The sequence below is a fragment of the Panthera onca genome, chromosome E3 (assembly GCF_046562875.1).
Source record: "Panthera onca isolate mPanOnc1 chromosome E3, mPanOnc1 haplotype 2, whole genome shotgun sequence".
In the NCBI taxonomy this organism is placed as follows: domain Eukaryota; kingdom Metazoa; phylum Chordata; class Mammalia; order Carnivora; family Felidae; genus Panthera; species Panthera onca.
The window spans coordinates 8,107,740-8,130,038 of record NC_138354.1 but is presented as its reverse complement, the minus strand read 5'-3'; the positions used below and the strand labels follow the sequence as shown (position 1 = coordinate 8,130,038).

The window sequence follows — 22,299 nt, the reverse complement described above, 5'->3', positions numbered from 1 at the left end:
ACAAGCAAGAAACTGGTATGGTCGTGAAGCCGTCCGCGCAGTGTCCTGGTTAAGTACGGCAGGCGTAGGGACCAACTCTCAAATATGAACTTGTAGCTCTTTGAGGGCAAGGCCTATGTCTGAAGCAGCTCTGTGTTCACAGTGCCTGGCTTAGCACCTGGCACGTAGTAAGGATTCACCCGGCGTGGAGCGGGCAGGTGCTCCCGTAGTTACCGGCAGCCAGGGAGTTCATGAAGGTAACAGAACGGACGTTAGTGACCGTCCTGAAGTACCCCCTCCTCCGAGCCCCCCTACCCCCAATGAGTGCCTCCTCCCCTTGGCATATGGCGAAGGCCTGGGTCCCAAGCACAGGACGCACACAGCACCCCTTTTCTTTCGTTAGCTGCAGAGTCCCTGCCTCCCCTGTGGACAAGGGACAAACCCTGTGTGCACATGAAGGGTTTCGTACAGCCTCGGAGCTCTCTTCTGCTTTCGTTTAAAGCTAGTAAGTTAGAAATGTTGTTGGCCAGATCGTAAGAGCTAGTCCCAGATGCTGGCCGTGCTCATGGAACCCGCATCTCCTGGGAGCCCGGGCTGCTGCTAAACTGCTGGACCCCGAAGCCAGTGGAGATGTGAGCACGCCACTGAGGGCTAAGGAGAGAAAGAAAAAGAAAGGGAGGGCCCTTGCCGGCCACCCCTCTATCTGTTGCCAGGGGCCTTTGCGCTCACGTGATTGTCCCGGGACGGGAGCGCAGTCGCCGCCAGGGGTCTCCAGGCTTGGAAGCTTGGAGCTGGAATGTCATTTCCAGATTTCCAGTGGGTCTCTGGAGTACTCTCTGAAATTACTCCCCTGATCACCATCCCAGCGCTCGACCAGATAGAAATTCATGCAGGCAGATAGAAGGGATGGAAATAGCTAATCAAGTGAAGGCATTGGGGGTGCAGGGCGCTGGAGGGGCAGGTGACTCTAAGCTCGCCGCTCCCGGGGAACTGGCGAAGCTGCTCCAGAGGCTTCTAGAAAACGCTCGAGAAACCAGGTCTAGAAAGAAAGCCATAAAGGGCTTCATGATACGTAAAGGCCCCCCGTTTCCCTGCTGCCCCCCACCCCGTGGAGGACACCAGTGGAGCCCCGCTTCCAGAAAGGCCAAGCCAGGCTCTTGGTCGCTTGCTCAGCAGCCGGTTCTCCTCACTGGGCCTCGGAGACACTGGGCACGACCGTGAGGCTCTCAGGGTAACAGCAGCCACCCTGCATCCAGTGCCCACACTGCCAAGGGCTTCAGGCACAATGTCTCTCATGACCCCCCAACAGCCCTGGGAAATAGGATGTTCCTGTCCTGGTGCTAGAATGAAGAAAGGAACTTAGAGAGGTTAAATAATTCACCCAACAGCACGCAGCTGCTAAGTGGAGGGGCAGAGGCTCAAATCCGGGTCTGCCCCTCTGTGCCTGAAGGTTCTATGTGGCCTGTTGTGGGATTGTTCCTTGCGTCACTGGAATCGCCAGGCCGCTTTCTGCCCCTGTTGTGTGGCCGCATCGAAGTGGCCCTCCGTCCACAATCCCTTCTGCAGCCTGTCAGAGCCAGAAAATGGCCTCTAAGAGACCAAGTCTAGTAGGTACTGAACCTCCCGATGCCGGTGACAGCCTCGTTCGCGAGAGACCTCCCACTTCCTGCCGGCAGTCACTGGAATTTCTGCTTTGGGGATTTGGGGAGACACTCAAGTCACACAGACACAAGAATCTATGATTCTGCTCTCGATGCGGCGAGTCAGGGAAGCAGGCCGAGCCTCTAGAGCAGGAACGAGTTAGGTCTGCGCAGCCGTGTCTGGGCCTCAGCTGGAGCGGCCCAGGTGGCTGCATTTGGCTAAGGTGGCCGGACTGTGGCCCGAGTTCAGGGGCCTTGGTTCTGTCTGCCAGCTGGATTCCTCCTCTTCGTGTGGCGTCCACCGGAGTGGGGCCAAAATGTCCAAAATGGCCTCTTCACTCGTGTGTCCGGGGCTTCCGTGTTCTCCCTTGTGGCCTCTCTCTTCACAGAGTGACCGAATCTTCGCACAGCGTTGCTCCGGGCTCCGCAAACCCACGATCCATGCTCTTCGGTGCCACCGAACCGGCCTTGCCCCGTGTCCCTTCTGCAGGGGCGCTGCCGCCTGGGGGCTGTGTTGTATCACATGACCCTGCCTCCTCGCCCCTCCCCCCCGACAGGTCATCGGACCAGGACCCAGTAGAGGCTGGCCAATGACAGTCGAAGTCCCCTGGCTGGCTCAAAAATTCAAGGAATGCCAGTTAGACCAATCAGATTCCCCTTTGGGGACATTGGCACCAAAAAATCAGACAGTATCGTCACAGTGCGTGACAGGATGTCGGGAGGGCCAGTAGGGCCTGGCTGGACCCATGTGCTGGCCAGGATTAAACTGAAGAAGAAACTCGGGACATAGAAGAGAAACAGGCTGTGACACGAGAGAACGTACTGAGCGTGGAGGGAACCACGAGCCTGTTACTGGTGAGGGGAGAAAGCAGGGACTCGCCAGAGCAGAACCGAGACCTGTGAGAGGCCGAGGAGGAAGTCAGCCCCAGGGCACCCCAAGTGCCTTCTGGTCCCCAGGCCCAGCCTGGCCGTGTGTGTTATGGCAGCAAGCCCGTTACTTACTCCCTTGGCTGTCAGGTGGCTTTGAGGTGGGCATGTGACTTAGTTCTGCGAATAAAAATTTATGAGGAAATGGCTTGAGGACCTTCTGGGAAGAAATTTGCTTTTTGATTAAAGGGAGGATGGTGAAGAGGCCTGTCCCTCCTTCTTGCCTTGAACGTGGATGTCGGAGGACATGATACTTAGGACTGTAGCCGCCATCTTGAGACCCCGAGGCAACCAGACCAAAGGAAAAAGCCAACATACCAAGGTTGGCCTAGCAGACAGACAAAAAGAGCCTGGGTCCTTGATGATATCGTTGAGCCACTATACCTATCCTGGAACCACCGGCTTCCAGTCTTATTGATATATTAATTAAGTGTCCTTATTTTCTAAGCAGATTTCTGCTATTTGGAACTAAGGCATTCTTAACCAGTATAGCAGTCTTCTGAACCCGCCCGTCACCAACTCCTTTGAGCACCATGGTTCTTGGCTTAGATCCAAATGGAAACCCACCCGAAACTTAGCCAGTGGAAAACGTACTTACGTGGTAGGAAATACAGGTCAAGATTTCTCACAGCCTACAGAGCAATTCTAGCGCTTAGTCCCAAATCCCAGGGCCTGTTGGACACAAATGAGGAAAGATAGACTCAGGAAAGATCTAGATACATAGCGATGAGTCTTCTTCTAAAATGAGGCTCAGTGATGAATTTGGGGATGAACAAGTTCAGTGGAGGGAGAGAGGGAGAGCCTAAGCATGGGCCAGAAAGCCATGGAAAGCATGTGGAGGGAGCAGCGAGCTTGAACGGGCAAATGGCAGTGGGTCAGATCACTTCTGCAGGAGGCCAGGGTGCACAGCAGGATTTTCTAAGTGCCAAGTACTAGCTGGGAGGGGCTTATGGCAACTGGAACTACACTGGGGGGAAACTAGGCATTTTAGCGAACCCTCCTGCCAGCCCTACTGGCATTTTAGATCCTCTGAGGAACAAGGTGGCCTGAATTGTGGCCCTTCCCTGTGTGCGGGCACTGCCCCCCTGCCCCCCACGCTCTTCACTCTGTCTCTTCACCTGTCCCTTTTTCTCCACCATTTCTTCCTGTCTTCTCGGCAAAGCTAGGAGCCCGAAATGCACAAGGTCTGAATCTCTTCTGCTCAGTTGCAGAGTAAAGATAGTGAGAGGCAAGGATGTCTTTAGGAAACATTGGAGCTTCATCTGGGGATCATGTGAGTTAGCTTGAGAGGAGGGAAGCAGTGGGCTGCTAAGAACTAGATGAAACTTTCTTCTGCCCCAACTCTGATCGAGCCGTGGGGCTGGGGCCGGGGGGTGCTTCTTCAACACACCGCAAGAAAATGTATGGTCCTTCCTTCCCTTATGAAAGGGAAGCTGAACTCAAGAAGAAGTTGAACTCAAGAACTCTAGGCCTTCCTCTTTCGATTTCCAGTTTCAGATACACAAGAAAGATAAAGGGGCGTCCTCCTCAGACGTTCAGAACTTGAAGAAGTCATCCGTTTGGCATCTCCAGATCATCAGTAGTAGAGGTGTGGCCCATGGAAGGTCATCGAATGAATGGGGCCCAAACACGGATGTGTCGCGATGACATTCGAATTTGTGACCGGCAGATTGTGCCACTAAGCCTCGTTGTGCCACTAAGCCTGTGTACCGCGGGGATCCTCCCCACCGGGGGCCAAAACCAGGCCAACCCTGGTGTTTGTCTGCTGTGTTACTTCATTCATTTAGCAGAAGTGTACTGAATGCCTAGTAGAATTATAAGCCAAGCATATAAAAGCAATGGTACTATTAGGAAAATACATTACTAAAGACAAAAACAATTCCTGACATAATCAGAGAAAAGAACGAAAGCTCAGGGGTGGATGAAACAAAAAGTTTAACCCCCTCCTTTGATGTGATTGATGCTTCAATGTGATATACTTAGTAAATGCTGACTTCCCCGCCCCACCCCCAGTTGCCCCATACATTGCAAGGGTTTCTCTGAAATCCAGTAAGGAAAAGAACTGAAGGCTTTTCTTCCCTCTTGGTAATCAAGGTTTTTTCTCCAGTATGAATTAGCCTGATTACGGATTAAACACCCTCCCACGGTCTGTACAGCACAAGAGTGTCTTTCCCGTGAATTCTCCAGTGACAAGAAAAGGCTGCATGATCCCTAAATGACTTTCCACATCGATTATACTCACAGGCTTTTCTCCCAAGGATGAATGATCTCGTGTTCAATACGCTCCGCGCTTCCCCTAGATAGTTCTCCATATTCATCACACGTGACCAACTCATGTCCCCACTAAGCTAGCTGACGTCGTCTAAGGACGAGCTCGGGTTGAAGGCTCTTCCTCACCCATTATGCTCGCAGAGCACCTCCCTGCTCTGAGATCCCAGATGTCTAATTAGCTCTGAGCTTCTCAAAGCATTTTCACAGCCATTACGCACATGTGGTTTTTCTCCAGTGTGAATTCTCTGACGTTGAATGAGCTCTGCTTCCCTGAAAGCCCTCACATTTATTGCGTCTGTAGAGTTCCTGTTGTTTGTGAACGAGCTGATTCCGTGTGGTACTAGAATACTGGCAGACGCCTCCCCAGATCAGGATTCTCTGCAAGAGAAATGTTCCAGCATTCAGTAGGATGGGAGCCCCCCCCCCCCGCCCCCCGTCGTGAAAGTTGCCTGTATTCATAATGAGGTGTTCTCTCCAATACGGATAGTGGAACACTGAATAAATTCTGACCTCTGATCTAAGATCTGGTCACATTTATTTTGGGGTTTTCTCACTTCTAAAATATACAGGTGGGGGGCACCTGGGTGGCTCAGGCGGTTAAGTGTGCGACTTCAGCTCAGGTCATGATCTCACAGTCCGTGAGTTCGAGCCCTGCATTGGGCTCTGTGCTGACAGCTCAGAGCCTGGAGGCTGCTTCGGATTCTGTGTCTCCCTCTCTCTCTCAAAAATAAATAAACATTAAAAAAAAATTTTTTTAAAGATACAGGTGGAAGTGCAAATTATCCCCATATTCATCTCACTCGTGGGATGGGGTCCCTGATGGTTTTCTGGAAAGTCTCCATATTCACAGACGTCTCCACGCTCAGGGACCAGGTCGTCCTCCCACGGGCACCTTCTCGCTGCATTCACCTGCGAGTCTACTGCTGCAGAAAGTTCCTGCTTCAGGGCCAAGCTTGCTCGTGGTCACAGCAAATGTAAATACCAACCTTTCTCTCTTAAAGAACCAGAACATGTCTTAGACCGAGAATGAAAGATTTGGGGAGAAAATCGAAGGGCAAAAGTGGCCTTTGGGTGAATTTATAAAATGATGCGTGTGACAGGTGGCTGGTTACTTATATTCTCCTTCTCTTTTTTAGTGAACCCTATTTTGGTCACACTTGAGAATGTACCCATTAAAAATACCTGCTAGGGGTGCTTGGGTGACTCAGTCGGTTAAGCATCCAACTCTTGGTTTTGGCTCAAGTCATGATCTCACGGTTTGTCAGTTTGAGCCTGAGTTGGGCTCTGTTGCTGACAGCTGGAGCCTACTTGGAATTCTCTCTCTCTCTCTCTCTCTCTCTCTCTCTCTCTCAGCCCCTCCCCACACCCACGTGTGCGTGCTCTCTCTCTCTCTCTCTCTCAGATTAAACTTAAGGAAAAAAAACCTCTAGTGACTCAGAGGGAGCACATGGGGACATGTAAGGAGGCTGTTTGTACCCTGTTCCGGATGCTGTTCAAATGGATGTGTTCACTGCGTGAAGATCCACAAGGAGTAAGCTTAGGATTCACGCATTTTCCATGAGGAAAGTTGAAAGTAACTTTACCGTACCCCTGTGCAGCCAGCAAATGAGCTGTAGGCGGAACTAGGCTTCCATGAAAACTCATTAAAGGATTGGGGCAGGTGGGCTGGAGCAGAAACCTTTTGCCTTTTCCCTGCCTGCCTCGCCCCCCTTTCTTCTCGAGGGTCCTGGAGGTGCCACCTTCAGGCGCAGGAGCCATCCTGGGAGTGGGGAGGAGGGTCACGTACTGAAGATGACGCACCAGCCTCAGGAAGGTGCCCGGTCCCCGTGGCCTTGAACTTCTCACCCCTGGAATTCTCACTTATTTCAGTCTAGTGGGTGGGAAGTGATTGACATTTAGGTCAGGCGTCTTTCCCTGTGTTCACTGCCTCTTGCATTTGATTCTGTTCATCTTTGTCTTTGGCCCTTTGCAGAAGTTCTGCGTTCATTGAAGGCATTCTCCCTTTGCGTGTCAGTCGTGTTGTAGCATCCTTCCAGACTGGTCATTTGTGTCTTGAGTTTGTGTTAATACCCAGTGAAGATTACTACATTTTTATTTTATAGCTTCTGAATTTTTCACATTAAAACACCCACCCCACTCCAGAGTTGTTAAAATGTTAATCCCCCTTGCCACTGCTTTCAGAGTTTTATTGTTTTATGATAAAATCTTGGTTCCATGTGAAATTTCCTGTGAAGTAAGGACCTATCAAGATAAAGGTCTGGCTCTCCCCTCCCCCATCACCTCTCAGCACAAAACTACCTTGTCCTGGCTATTTTGAAATGCTACTTTTGTTAAGGGTTCAATTCCCGTTTGAATGTGGGTCTTTTTCTTGAATCTCTATTTCATGTGTGCACCTTCTCCGGTACGTAATTATTTTAGCTATTTTTCTTTTTTCTTTTTAATTAAAAAAATTTTTAATGTTTATTTTTGAGAGAGAGAGACAGCGCATCATGAGTAGAGGAAGAGCGGAAAGAGTCCGAGGAAGCTTCCAGGCTCCGGGCTGCAGAGCCTGCCTGACTCAGAGCTCAAACTCACGAACTGTTCAGACGTTTAACCAACTGAGCCACTCAGGCGCCCCAGCAATTTTTCTTTATAAGTTGTCTTCCTATCTGCTAAAGCTACTGCCTCATCACTCTTTTTCAAAACTCTCATATAACCACTAAGGTGGATAAGTGGGAGTCGGTGACAGTCACTCAGATTACCATGATGCCAGGGACTGTGCAGGGCCTCCTGAATACAGATCATATTCTAACAATAACCTCATTTTAGACAGCCCCCCTGTTCCTCCGCGATGTATTCCTGGAACCATTTGGTAGCAAAAGTCGAATTTCCTCTTAATAATTACTCATGTCCAGAAACTCAATATCAAGTTACAGTTCTGATAAATATGTCATAAAAGCAGAACCAAAACTTAGGGTGGTCTTTAGGAATATAAAAGGGCAACATTATGCTTCAGGTCCTATGGCGTGGACATATGGGGACTCAAGATGATAATGTCACAGGTCTCCGCATGCTGTGAAGTCAACACAAAGCCCAGACCGTTCTGCCATCCTGTGCCATCCGAAAATAGCCCTCTCCGTGTCAAGAGGACAAATACAACATGAACAGGTGTGCTTCCCTTTTTGGAATTTAGGAGATTCGTGAGGAAGTCATGTGTAAGATCCAAGTTTCTTTTAAAATAAACTTTCCAGGGGCACCTGGGTGGCTCAGTCCATTGAGTTGAGCGTCCAGCTCTGGCTCAGGTCATGGTCTCGCGGTTCATGAGTTGAACCCCCACGTTAGGCGCGGAGCCTGCTTAGATCCTCTGTGCCCCTCTCTCTCTGCCCCTCTCCTGCTCACACACTCTCTCTCAAAAAATAAACATTAAAAAAAAAAAAAAAAACTTTCCAGAGAAAATGAAAATGATTCCATTTCTTCTGGTAACTTTCCCAGAAACAAACAGAAGCATTCAGAAGAATTCCATTGTTCTTACAGCTGCATAGGATTTTTTGGCTTTTCCTAAAAATGGCTAGTCTAATATTTAAAGGCTGAGGTAGGACAGTGGTTTTGAGTCCATGGAATTATTAAGAGAAATAGTCTCTCGAATCATGCCTTTCATCTTTGCTGCATAAATGCTTTCCATTGGGGTAATGAACAAAATGAAATGTTTGGAAAAATATGGGCCCAGAAAAGATTAATTCCTCTAATAAGCCAGAATTTGGAAGAGGAAAACATGATATGATGTAAGTGTAAAAAAAAAAAAAAAGGAAACAAAAAACAAAACAAAACAAAGACAAAGGAAACAAATTATATTAGCTGTACACAGTGACTTCCTTCCGAAGAGTACAGTTTGCGATGAGGGGTGAAGTGCAGATGGCTTTGCACAGGAGGAGCCCGACAGACCCCGCCCCAGCCAGGCAACGAAGGTCAACATCAAGTGATCAGGCTTGCTGATAGTATGTACCCTCCGGACATGATGACAATGGCCCTTTACCTCCATCACGGTCTTTGTCCCCCAAACCCATAACTCCAATCTAATCAAGAGAAAACACCAGAAAAATCCCAGTGAGGACACTGTACCAAATACCTGATTCCTCAAAACTGCCAAGGTCATCAACACCAAGGAAAGTCAGAAAAGCTGTCACATCCAAGAGGAACCTGAGAAATAACAATGAAATGTAATGTTGTATCCTGGGTGGGATCTTAGCAAAGAAGTTAAAGATATTAAGAGGAATCGAATGGATGTTTTAGAACTGAAAAATACAATAACCAAAATTAAAAACTCACTAAACAGTCTCAATAACAGGACTGAGGGACACAAGAATCAGTAAATGAAGATTGATTGATAGAAAGTACCCAAACTGAACAATAGAGAAAATGGACTGAAAAAAAAACAAACAAAAAACCACAGACTCTTTGGGACCTGTGGGACAATAACAAAAGATCTACCATTCATGTCATTGGAGTCCCAGAAGAAGAGAGAGGGGGGCAGAAAAAATATTAAAAGAAATAATGGTTGATATTTCCCCAAATTTGGCAAAAGAGAGAAACCTACAAATTCAAGAAATGAAAAGAGGACACAAACTTTTGAAAACTCAAGACAAAAAATCTTGAAAGCAGCTATGATGTTTCTTGAAAGAAACAGTCTCTTACCTAACGGTATGACTCAAATGACAGCAGATTCCCCCCAAAAGCCGTGGAAGCCAGAAAGAAGTAACACAACATTTTCAAGTCCAAACAAAAAAGACCTGTCAACCCAGGATTCAATATCCAGCAAAAATATCCTTTAGGAATGAAGAGAAAAGACACTTACACTTGCAGGTGAAGGAGAACTAAGAAACCTACCCTAAAAGAATGAGTAGAAGAAGTTCTTCAAACTGAGAGGACATGATAGAAGAAGAAATGTGGAACATCAGGAATTAAGAAAGAACAATGATGATGGTAAAATGATGGCCAAACATAATAGATTATCCTTCTCTTGACTTTTTGAAATTCTGCTTAATAGATAAGGCAACAAGCATAATAACATCATCACCTGATGCGGTTCTCATTGTATGCGAAAGAAATATGTAAGGCAATTATAAATGGGGGTGGGGGGTAAAGAGACCTAAATGGAGATAATATGGTTAAGTGTTTTCACACCAGTAGGCTGTTGTAGTAAGTTATGTATGTATAACACCCAGGGCAACCGCTGCAAAAACTACCATAGAAAGAGATTGTTGCTTCAGTCCCAGCCTGTTGATAGTAATGTTCTTGGTTAGGAATGCCAGAGCCCCGTAGACATCCCCCTTCCACCACCACCAGAGCCGGTGTTGTGGCTGGACCAGCCCTGTTGTTCTTACTGTGATTTGGGGATGTACTTCAGCAAAACCATTAGGGAACTCTGAAGAACAAGGTTTAATACAAGTCCTGGAGGGAACCTGGCACAGCCAAGGGCCACACATGAGGTTGAGAGGGAGGGAGAGAGAGGACCTGGGGCTCTGCCTTCATTAGGGTCTGAGGGTGGGGTACCTAGGGTTTCACAGGTAGGCTCTTTATTGGCAAATTTATGGCATAAGAGCAGGAATTGGGGCACAGGAAAGGAGAAATGAGATCACTCAAGTGGCCGGTTATCTATGTTACTCAGAGCTTTCTAAAAGGGAAACTTCATGGGTGGGGGTGGCCTCGTCCCTTCCTGGTTGTTTTGCTGGTACCTATGCAATCCACCTGGCAGTATGTTAATTTGAGCTGGATGTCTTTGCAATGGGTGCCCCGGCAATCAAAAGTTTAATGTCAAGCACTTACACTACAGAAATATACTCCAAATCAGTATAGATAAATCAGAAAGGAATTCTAAGAAATGTTCAGGAAACCCAGAGAAAAGCATGAAAAGGGAAACAGAGGAATGAAAACCAGAAAAGAAATAATAAAATGGCAAACTTAAACCCTAACATACCAAAATTACATTAAATGTAAATGGTATGGATGCACTAGTTAAAAACAAAGAGTGATGGGCACCTGGGTGGCTCAGTCAGTTAAGGGTCTGACTCTTGGCTTCTGCTTAGGTCATGATCTCATGGTTAATGGGTTTGAGCCCCACATCGGGCTCTGAGCTGAGGGCTGGGAGCCTGCTTGGGATTCTGTTTCTCCTTCTCTCTGCCCTTCACCTGCATGTGATCTCTCTCTCTCTCTCTCTCTCTCTCTCTCTCTCTCAAAATAAATAAATAAACTTAAAAAAAATTAAAATAAAAACCGAGTGGGGCCAAGGCCAATGAGAGGCCTCCTTGGGAAGGCTGCTGGAGGTACCAGGAGAGAGGCACGTTCTGTGCTCTGGAATTGCTAAACCAGGAGAATCAAAGGGTCGAGCTCCAGGGCACCTGGGTGGCTCAGTCAGTTAAGCGTCTGACTTCTGCTCAGGTCAAGATCTCACCGTCTGTGAGTTTGAGCCCCGCATCAGGCTCTGTGCTGACAGCTCGGAGCCTGGAGCCTGTTTCAGATTCTGTGTCTCCATCTCTCTCTGTCTCTCCCCCACTCACGCTCTGTGTCTCTCTCTCCCTCAAAAATAAATAAACAAATAAATTTTTTTTAAAGGGGTGGAGCTCCAGGTGGCCTTTTGGTCACTTAAAAACAACACAATCCAACTATGTACTGTAGATAAGAAACTCACTTCAAATATAAAGATATATGTAGATTGAAAGTAAAAGGATAAAGATACACTATGCAAACATCAGTCAGTAGAAAGCAGTAGTGGCTATGTTGATAACAGATGAAGTAAACTTCAGAGCAATGAAAATTGCGAAGGATAGAGAAGGACATCACATACTGGTAAAAGGATCTATTCACCAAGAAGGCATAGCGGTCCTAAATGAGTGTGGACCAAACAACAGAATTCCAATATACATGAAACAAAGTTGATAGAACTGAAAAGAGAAATAGGCCAATCCGGAATTATAGTTGAGGATTTTTAACACCACTGTCTCAACAGTAGACAGAATTACTAGTGAGAAAACCGGCAAGGATATAGAACAACACTGTCATTCAGAAGGACCTAATTGATATTTATAGAACCACTCCACCCAAGAACAGCAGAATACTCATTCTTTTCAAGTGCACCTGGGGCATTCACCAAGATAGACTATGTCCTGGGTCATAAAACAAATTTCAGCAAATTCAAAAGAATTGAAATCATACAGAGTGTGACCTTTGATCGCAATAGAATCAAACTAGAAATCAGTAACAGAAAGATAGCAGGAAATTCTCCAACACATGGACACACACAATAATCCACGTGTCAAAGAGAAACTCTCAAAGGAATAAATCACATTGCACTGAAAATGGAACGTATCAAGATTTATAGGACATGGCCAAGGCAGTCGGAGAGGGACTTCTCTTCCAGAGAAGAGACCAGTGGTGAGGGTGACGTCCCACACCCAACATTCAACCCCAGTCTGCCAGTAGAAGTGGCTAGACACATAGCCAGAGATACAGCAGGTCAGGACATACAACAAGATGGCACCGAGTCAATGGCCTCATGACGATACACACTGAGGAGGCCCAGCAGCACCATGATAACAGTGCTGGTAGGGGAGTAGCAAAAAGCCTGTGTAGGTCTCGCCTGTCCCTCTTCCGGTACATCGTAGAGGAATCAGTCCCCTTTCTTCCAGACCCAACGCCTGCAGCAAAGCAATCTACCCCCAATTCTGTTGTCCAGAAACCCTAACATAGAATATACTCATCCTCTCTAGAGCCACCCCACCCCTTAGGTCTGCCCCTCATCTTCAAAAGAAGAGAAGATCTGCAAACCTTCTACTAAGTAGATGACCTACTTAGTTCTACCCCTTGAGAAACCCCCAATTAATTCTTATCATCTCACCAATGCCCAGAGGTGAGGAACTGGGCACCTGTGACCAGCATAGCACAGAGCAGACCACGGTATGGATGGGAGAGGAGGGCATCCGTGTGGACGATTTTCCAGCCATTGTCACCCTGGTCAAAACCATCACCAGAAGCTCCAGAGGTTACCTCCTCATCTAAGTTGTACCCAGTGAGGTCATTCCAAAGCACACGTGAGAATGACAGCCACAAGTGCCACCTGTGAGAACATGGGCACCCTGGAGTTGATGACGGACAGGCAGTAGATTTCCAGTGCTTGGGGGAAGAAGCCACCACCATCAGCACCACAACCCTGCCACCCCCAACCTTCCACTGAAGTCTCAGACCAGCACACTCTGTAAGTGCGGATGAGGCCATCACCCAGCCAGGGTGTGGGACCTGAAACCCAACCCTGAGACATTGGCAAAATAACTCCATCTCCATGGATTCAATGTGAAAATCCAAAGGGATCTAGAGTCCTATCTTAGGGCCACGTGGCAGGAAGCCGCTGTCCTCCTTGTAGCCCACAAAGCCACCGATTGACAAGTCGTCCACCACAAATTCAAAGCATTGCAGCCTTGGTGGCCTGGCGTAACTGCGTCACGTACAAAGAGCCAGCTAGGAGTCAGACAAGGCCTCCCTGGGCGTAGGATGAGAGCAGAGTGTCTCAACCTTGGCACTACTGACATTTGGACCAGATCATTCTTTGTTCTGGACAGGGCTGTCTTGACATCGGTGGGATATTTAGCAGCGTCCCTGGCCTCTTCCCACTAGATGCGAGTAGCACTCTTCCAGTTGTGACCATCAAAAAAAGTCTCTAGGGACACCTGGGTGGCTCAGTCGGTTAAGCATCCAACTTCGGCTCAGGTCATGATCTCTCCATTCATGAGTTCAAGCCCCGCATCGGATTCTGTGCTGACGGCTCAGAGCCCAGAGCCTGTTTCAGATTCTGTGTCTCCCTCTCTCTCTCTGCCCCTCCCCTGCTCACACTCTGTTTTTCTCTCTCTCTCTCTCAAAAATAAATCAACATTAAAAAAAATTCTTTTAAGAGATAGGATTCAATCAAGAAAAAGCATGACAAGGGAAGGTTAGGCAGAGAGTAAAGAGCCAGTTAAGAAAGAGCCGAGAGGTAGGGATGGAAGGCAACAGAATTACGTGGGTGTGATGGTTGGGACCTTATTGCCAGAAGAGAAGCTTGGAGCCAGGAGCCCTGGGCTCTAATATCAGCTTTGCAATTTTCTGTCCACGTGGTCCTGAAACAGGCACTTCCCAGCAGCTATGTTTCTTTGTCAACGCCAATAGTAACGCCTGCCCTGCCTGCCACACAGGGTCGTAGTTAGAAATCACATCAAATAATTTCCATGAAGATGCTCTGAAAACAAAACCAAAAAGAATAAAATATTGGCCATTCCCACAGACTCCATTGGATGAAATGGACCAATTCCTTGAAAGCTACAAACTACCAAAATTGCTCAGTTATGAAATAGATGATTTTAGAAGTCTTATAACAATTTAAAAAACCGAATTCTTGGGGTGCCTGCATGGCTCAGTTGGCTAAGTGTCCAACTCCTGATTTCAGCTCAGATCATGATTTCACTGTTGTGGGATCGAGCCCCGAATCGGGCTCCATGCTGACAGCATGGATCCTGCTTGGGATTCTCTCTCTCCCTGGCTCTCTGCCCCTCTCCCACTTACATGTGTGCACGTTCTCTCTCTCTCTCTCTCTCTCTCAAAATAAATAACATTTAAAAAATGGGGTGGCTGGGTGTTCCAATAGGTTAAGGGTCTGACTTCTGCTCAGGTCATGATCTCAGCTTCATGAGTTCGAGCCCCACATCGGGCTGTGTGCTGACAGCTCGGAGCCTGGAGCCTGCTTTGGATTCTGTGTCTCCTTCTCTCTCTGTCCCTCTCCCACTCCCACTCGGTCTCTCTCTCTCTCTCTCTCTCTCTCTCAAAAAATAAACATTAAAAAATGCTTTTTTAATTTAAAAAGCAAACAAACTTAATTCTTAGTTTTAAGAAAAACAACCCCCTGTCTCAGTGGTCTCACAGCTAGTCCATCATGCACTGGCAGAACCCACGGGACCCCACATAAAGTTATACTTCAGGTTAAGATTTATTACAGCAAAGGATACAATGCAGGAACAGCAGGAAAAAGATATTTATAAGCAAAGCCTAGAGAGGTCAAATGCGTGCTTTCTTATCTCTCTGTGGGGACAGTAGCACAGGCACACCTTCTCCATGTGCAAACAGCAGGAACATATGTGAGATGTCCTGGCCCAGGGAATACAACCCGAGTCTTGGGGTCCAAAGTTCTTTTTAATAAACTTTTTTTTTAACGTTTATTTATTTTTGAGAGAGAGACAGAGACAGAGGACAAGCGGGGGAGGGGCAGAGAGAGAGGGAGACACAGAATCCGAAGCAGGCTCCAGGCTCCGAGCCGTCAGCACAGAACCCGACGCGGGGCTCGAACTCCCGAACTGTGAGATCGTGACTTGGGCCGAAGTCAGACGCTTAACCGACTGAGCCACCCAGGCGCCCCAATCCTTACATTTATTTTAAACGTGCTGACAGCCTTTCTCTTCACCCTCTGCTTTGGGCATATGGAATAACATCTCACCGGCAGCTGTGCGAATGTTCCAGGAGTTTTGTTCTGAGTCTGCCCAAGGGTCATCACCATGGTTACACAGATAAGTGAGAAATGAGTGACACAGAGCTGCTGTGTTCACTTTTACCTCACATTCTCAAAATTGAGAAAATTGAGTTTTGAGGAACCTTGGTCTAGACAAAAAGTTCTTAGACCTGACGCCGAAAGCAGGATCCACCAAAGAGAATAATTGATAGCTTTAAATTGTATCAAAATTAAAATTTTTGCTCCACAAAAGACCCTCTTAAGATGTTGAAAAGACTAGTTGCAGACTGGGACAAAACATTTGTAAAGCGCATATCTGGCCAAGGACTTGAATCTAGAAAATACTAAGAATTCAGCAATAAACAAACAAGCAAACAAAGCGCCCCAGATAATCCCCTTCAGAAATGGGCAAAATACATGAACAGGTGTTGCACCAGAGGTTATAAAATGTTCAACATCCTTAGCCATTAGGGAAATGCAAACAATACGCTTAACCATTTATGGCCCGGCTAACACGAAAAATACTGGTAATACCAAGTACCGGCGAGAATACAGAGAAATCAGATCTCTTCTGTGTTTCCAAAGGGATATTTGCTCTTGCCAGATGCCTGGGGCGCCAACACCACTTGCAGCCAAATTCCTACCTGCGCACCACCCCTGAAGTGTGAATTCAGTGTTCTATTCCTCAGGAAGCCTGGGCTTGGTTTACTGCCTTCCAGGAACCTTTCCCCTGTGCCAAAAGAACGTGGGTTTAAGTCTGGTGTCACCTTACCCTGAGCATGCGTGTTGGGTCCCTTGGACTTACGCTTTTCTGATCTTCTCAAGCTCGAGGCCTGTGAGCAGAACTATGGCTCCATTTTGCGGCAGCTCCCTGTGGAGTTGGCCAGTGCCTTCAGGGCAAAAGCAGTTCTGAGAGTTTATTCATACGCCAAAAACAAAGGCAGCTTCAACTAAACAGCTTCCGCACAACCGAGGAAACCATCAACCAGATGAAAAGGCAATGTATGGAGGGAGAGAGATTGGAAATCATATTTCTGGTAAGGGGTTAACCTCCAAAATATGTAGGGAACTCCTAAAAGTCAACAGCAAAGCAACAACCCAGTGAAAAGTGGCAAAACGATCATTTGCAGCCACGTGGATGGAACTGGCAGGCATTATGTGAAATGAGCCAGTCAGACACAATTACCATATGACTTCACTCATATATGTGGAATTTAAGAGACAAAACAGATGAAGGGAAGCAAAGGGAAAGGAAACCAAAAGAATATAAAAACAGGGAGGGGACAAAACGTAAGAGACTCATAAATTTGGAGAACACACCGAGGGTTGCTGGATGGGGTGTGGGAGGAGGGATGGGCTAACTGGGGAAGGGGCACTAAGGAAGATGCTTGTTGGGGGGAGCACTGGGTGGTACACACAGGGGATGAACCACTTGGAAGCTACTCCTGAAATCATTGTTGCACTATATGCTAACTTACTCAGATGGAAATTAAAAAATTAATTAATTAATTGATTAGCTAATTAAATTTTTAAAAGGCAAAGGGACCCGAACGGCCCTTTTTCCAACAGGACAGACATTGAAAAGGCACTCGGGGCACCTCAGTCACTTAAGCGTCCGACCTCGGCTCAGGTCATGACCTCACGGTTCTCAAGTTCAAGCACCACATCGGGCTCTGTGCTGACAGCTCGGAGCCTGGAGCCTGCTTCGGATTCTGTGTCTCCCGCTCTCTGCCCCTCCCCCGCTCACGCTCTGTCTCTCAAAAATAAGCGTTAAAAAATTAAACAAATTTTAAAACGGCGCTCAACATTACTAATCATTAGGGAAATGCAAACCCCAACCATGTGAGACATGGCCTCACACCTGTTTGGATGGTTATTATCAAACAAGACAAGAGATAACAAGCATCAGCGAGGGTGGGGAGAAAGGAACCCTAGGCTCGCCTCCTTCTCCCCCTGCAGTCCAAAGGGGCAATGCTTTCTTGCCCCTCTTGACGCTGATGCCTCTCAGATGCTCACGTCCGCACAGGGCAGGCTCCCGACTCTGAAGCCCGTCTGCCCCCCAACTGTCCCTAAGTCAACCCTTCCCAGGACCGATGCAAGTCTCTTTGTTCCCTGCCGCCATCCTCCCTGGTGCGGCCAGAGTGATGTTGCTAAGATGTCAATCTGGTCGTGCTCTTCTCCTGCCCACAGCTTTCAGTGGCTCCCCACAGCCTACGGGGTGAAGTCCTAGCTTCTTTAACTTACCACACAAGCCCCGCATCATCCGGACCCTGCTGCCTCTTTAGCCTCATCCCTGCCATTCCCCTATTTATGTAACGAGTCCTTGGTTTCATTTCTTTAGAAACCCTTTATGATTTCTTGAGCACCTATGTTTTTTCGCAGGCAATATGCATTATTTCATTTGATTCTCAAAATAATATGAGGTGGTTATTATTTCCCATTTTATAGATGATAAAACTGAGGCTAAGAGATGTCAAGAAACTTGCTCGAGGTCATTTAGTTCTTAAGTACTGGATCTGGATCCAGGAGTACGGCTCCCAGGTCCCATTCTTTATATATTTTTTTTAAGTTTTATTTATATATTTTGAGAGAGAGAGAGAGGGGGAGAGAGGATCCCAAGCAGGCTCTTCACTATCAGTGCAGAGTGATGCAGGGCTCGAACTCACAAACTGTGAGATCATGACCTGAGCCGAAATCGTTCAGAGCCTGGAGGCTGCCTTGGATTCTATGTTTCTCTCTCTCTCTCTCTCTCTCTCTCTCTCTCTCTCTGCCCCTCCCCTGCTTGTACGTGTGCTCTCTCTCGCTCTCTCTCGCTCTCTCTCAAAAATAAGTAAATAAACTTAAAAAAAAAAAAAAAAGACTAGGATGCTTAACCGGCTGAGCCATCCAGGCTCCCCTTTCTTAGCCTTTGCAGTAACCTGTGCTTTGCTCCTTCTCCACTCCTGGCCAGCTATGTTCAGCTTCCAAAGCTCAGCTCTGCGATCACCCCTTCAAAACTTTTCCTTAACTTCAGTCTCGCGTTCAAGACCCCTCCCCTCTGTGCCCCGTCACGGGCATCACTGAATGGGAACACTCTGCCCATCATATTGTCATAATTGCTTTTCTGAACCATTTTCTCTCACCCGGCGGGTTTTCGTCGAGATGGGTCTGGGCTTTTCTTTACTGCTCTAGTTTCCGCACCTAACGTAGTGTGGAAACTGTACTATGGGAGACAGTCTCCCCACGGGGGTTGGCAGGGCTGGTACGGCCAGCTGGGGAGGCTTCTCTGGATGTCGAAAGCTGAGGGGAAGTGAGGTGACCTCCGGCTGGGCGGAGCAGGGAGGAAAGTGTGTCAGGGGCTCACAGGTCTCCAGTCCTGCTCCTCCCTGAGCCCGAGAACTACCATCGCACACGCTTCTGAAGCCCAGGTCTGTGCCCCTCTCTCCGGCCCCTCCAGCCTCACCAAGAGAGGGAGGCCCCACAGATCCCTGCAGCAGAACCTGAGTAGGGTTTGGGGATGGTAAGGGGCCAGCAGAGCGCTGTTCGGAGCCTCGGCGATCACAGGAGACAGACAGAGACCTTTGCCTCAGTGCCTCTTGGAGTTCAGCGCCAGTATCTGAAAAACTGTCGGCATTGCACACTCAGAGTGAATGGCAGAAGCAGAGAGGCCAGGAACACACTGGCTTGTGTGGGAATCAGATCCAGAAAACTCCGGAATGGAGGAACCGAACCAAGGGAGAAGTGTCTTGTGCCTCACCAATACCTTGCAAAGAAGGTTTCCGTAGAATTATACAAAGAAGTTCACCTTCTCGTGCAAAATGAGGCTTGCATGTTGTCTGCCGTAACAAAATACCACAGGCTGGGTAGCTCAAAAACCAGAAATTTATTTTTTCACAGTTCTGGAGGCTGGAAGTCCAAGGTCAAGTCAACACGGTTGGCTCCTGGACATCTTCTCCCTGTGTCCTCACCGGCGCTTTCCTCTGTGAATCTGTGTCCCAATTTCTTCTTATAAGGGCACCGGTCATACTGGATCATGGGCTACCTTAATGACCTCATTTTAACTCAGTTATCTCTTTAAAGACCCTATCTCCAAACACAGCCATTGTGACAAACTGGAGATTAGGATTTCAACACACAAAGTGGGGCAGGGGCAGCATTCAGCCCCATGACACATGTAAGTTTCAGACACTATAGCACTGAACAAAAACCCTCTGGGTACATAAAACATTTATCTAAGTTACAAATTTCTTCAGGCTTTTTCTACCCCTTTCATCCCCTCTCGGCTGTTAAGCCAATAAAAGTCCGAACGTTTTAAAAATAGCTGAACAATTTTGACATTCAGGAAGGTTCGGTGCCTGCTCTGGCTCTTAGATTTGCCCAGCTTGATACGACCTCGTGTTTCAGAGGAAGCAGCCTCTATTCAGCGCTGGGTCACAGCTGGCCTTCTGGAACATCCTTCCTCGCATCTGAACGCGTCCAAGTGGTGGGAGGGGATGTTTTTTAGACTGGAACATTTTAAGGAACCCAAGTCACGCAAATGTTCTTCCTCTTGAATGACTGAGCTACCTGCCTTTTTACCAGAAACAGATGATTTTGCCCCAGAATTCCTTTCTTTAAAAAGTTGCCCTCCCCCCTCCCCCATGTATATCAGAAGAGAGAGTAGTTAGTGCATTGAAAAACTGCTGCAGACTGAGAGCCAGGAGACACAGGGATTTTGAGAAAATCACTTCACCTCCTTAATCCTGTTTTTTTTTTTTTTCCCCACATGAAACATGAGGGAGTGACTTAGACACCCTCTCATCCTTCCTGCTATAAAATTCTAAAAGTTCGACATGAAACAAACATGCAACTTTCATCACACTGCTGTCCCCCTAATTTATGCTTAAAACAACAGTTTATTCCATTAAACCTAGACCTGACGCATAATTAGCCCCTTGTTATCCATCTCAGATATTCCATAGCAGCGCAAATGTGGAGCCGCGGGGGGGTGAGCAGTCTGGAGGGCTCAGCCGTGAACGTGGCTGTAGTGATATTAACCGGCCGCCACAGTTCTGCTACCTGAACCCCTATCTCATTCAGACAGATTCTTCTGATTGGCCCTCATGTTCCCTCCATGTCTCATGGCGTCCCACCCCATGACTTAGAAAGGTCCTTGCTTTCCTGTATTTATAATTTCAAGGATCTAATGGAAGCCGTGAACCCCTTCTTCCCCCAAACGTAAATGTGTATGTGTGTATATTTTACAGTGTTATGGGGGTCAAGAACTTTTTCAAGCCCATCCGTAGACACTGTCACCCTACCACCCCCACCCCCAGGTCTCGGACCCTGACGTCTGCTAAACTGGCAGGGAGTGAAGTGGATGGTGTGTTCAGTGACTAACTTTGTTCTATTCTTAGGAAAATAGAGCTCAGTTAAAAACCTATTTTAACTGGTAGAAGCATGGCTATTTTCTGTCAAGCAATTTATGGGATTTTGAAAATTTTTTCGTTTTTAAACAATAATACTTGTGTTTTTAAAGACGCCTTGTACTTTCGGGGCACCTGGATGGCTCAGTTGGTTGAGTGTCTGATGTGACTTCAGCTCAGGTCATGATCTCACGATTTGTGAGGTCGAGACCCACATCGGGCTCTGTGCTGACAGCTCAGAGCCTGGAGCCTGCTTCGGATTCTGTATCTCTTTCTCTCTCTGCCCCTCTCCTGCTCACACTCTGTGTGTGTGTGTGTCTCTCTCTCAAAAAGTAAATAAACATTAAAAAAAAAAGCCCTAGGAACATCTTTTGTTCTAATGTTAGGTATTATTGACCCTGGTTCCTGAGGCAGAGCTCGTAAATCCCTGGGAACATTTTGGGTGTTGGGAGTATCTTTTGTTCTAATGAGACAATGCCTGGTGGGCTCCTGGTTGGGGGCTGGTCACCAGAAAGACCAAGCCATGAGTAGAAGCTTAGAATTCTCAGTCCCACCCCCCATTCTCCAGACGGGAGAAAACTACGGGGGTAGTTTTTACCTTCTGGTAACTTCTCCTGGCAATAGTAGGCTAGGTGATTTAGCCCATCTCTCCTGCTGAGGAGACCAAAAGCCAGTTGGAATATAAAAAACATCCACTTGAAGGCATCAGAGAGCTAACAAAAGAGTGAAGAATTACCAACCCAAATCCAGGAAAGGACAAAGACTCTGTGATGTGAGCCTGGCCTGGAGGGCTGCCTGTCCCCTGGGGACGTCCCCCAATTCCAGAGCTGTTGTTGGCCGGGAAGTCAATCAGCTTTTTTTTTTTCTTTTTTTAACATTATATCGAAGTGAATCGTACACCCTGAAATGTGCACAAACCATAACTTTACAGCTCAATGAATTTTTGTAATTGAAGTATAATTAACATACAAGGTTACATTAGTTTCAGGTGTACAATATAGGGATTCAACAATTCTATACATTATTCAGTGATCACGGTAAGAGTGGTCGCCATCTGTCACCAAACAATGTTATTACCATCTTAATTTTTTATTTTTTTAATGTTTATTTATTTTTGAGAGAGAGACAGAGTGTGAGCGGGGGAGGGACAGAGAGAGAGAGAGGGAAACACAGAATCTGAAACAGGCTCCAGGCTCTGAGCTGTCAGCACAGAGCCCAGGGCGGGGCTCGAACTTACAAACTGCAAGATCATGATCTGAACCTGAAGTCGGACGCCCAACCGACTGAGCCACCCAGGCGCCCCCAACATTATTATCATCTTATTGGCCACATTCCCTAGGCTGTACTTTTCATCTCGTGACTTATTTCTTTTGTAACTAGAGACTTGTGCTTCTTAATCTCCTTTATTTCATCCCATCCTCCCGCCCACCTTCCCTCTGGCAGCTGCCAGATTGTTCTTAGTATTTAAGAGTCTTTTTGTTTGCTTATTTGTTTGCCTCTTTTTTGGTTTGTTTTGTTTCTTAAATTCCACATAGGAGTGAAATCATACAGTATTTGTCTTTTTCTGTCTGACTTATTTCACTTAGCATAATACCCT

At 47.2% G+C, this 22,299-nt stretch overlaps 1 pseudogene; it reads right to left on the bottom strand.

Annotated features, from left to right (window-relative positions):
- Positions 1 to 542: 542 nt before the first annotated feature.
- Positions 543 to 13,375, bottom strand: LOC132688798 (transmembrane 9 superfamily member 1 pseudogene; annotated as a pseudogene).
- Between the last annotated feature and the right edge of the window lie 8,924 nt (positions 13,376 to 22,299).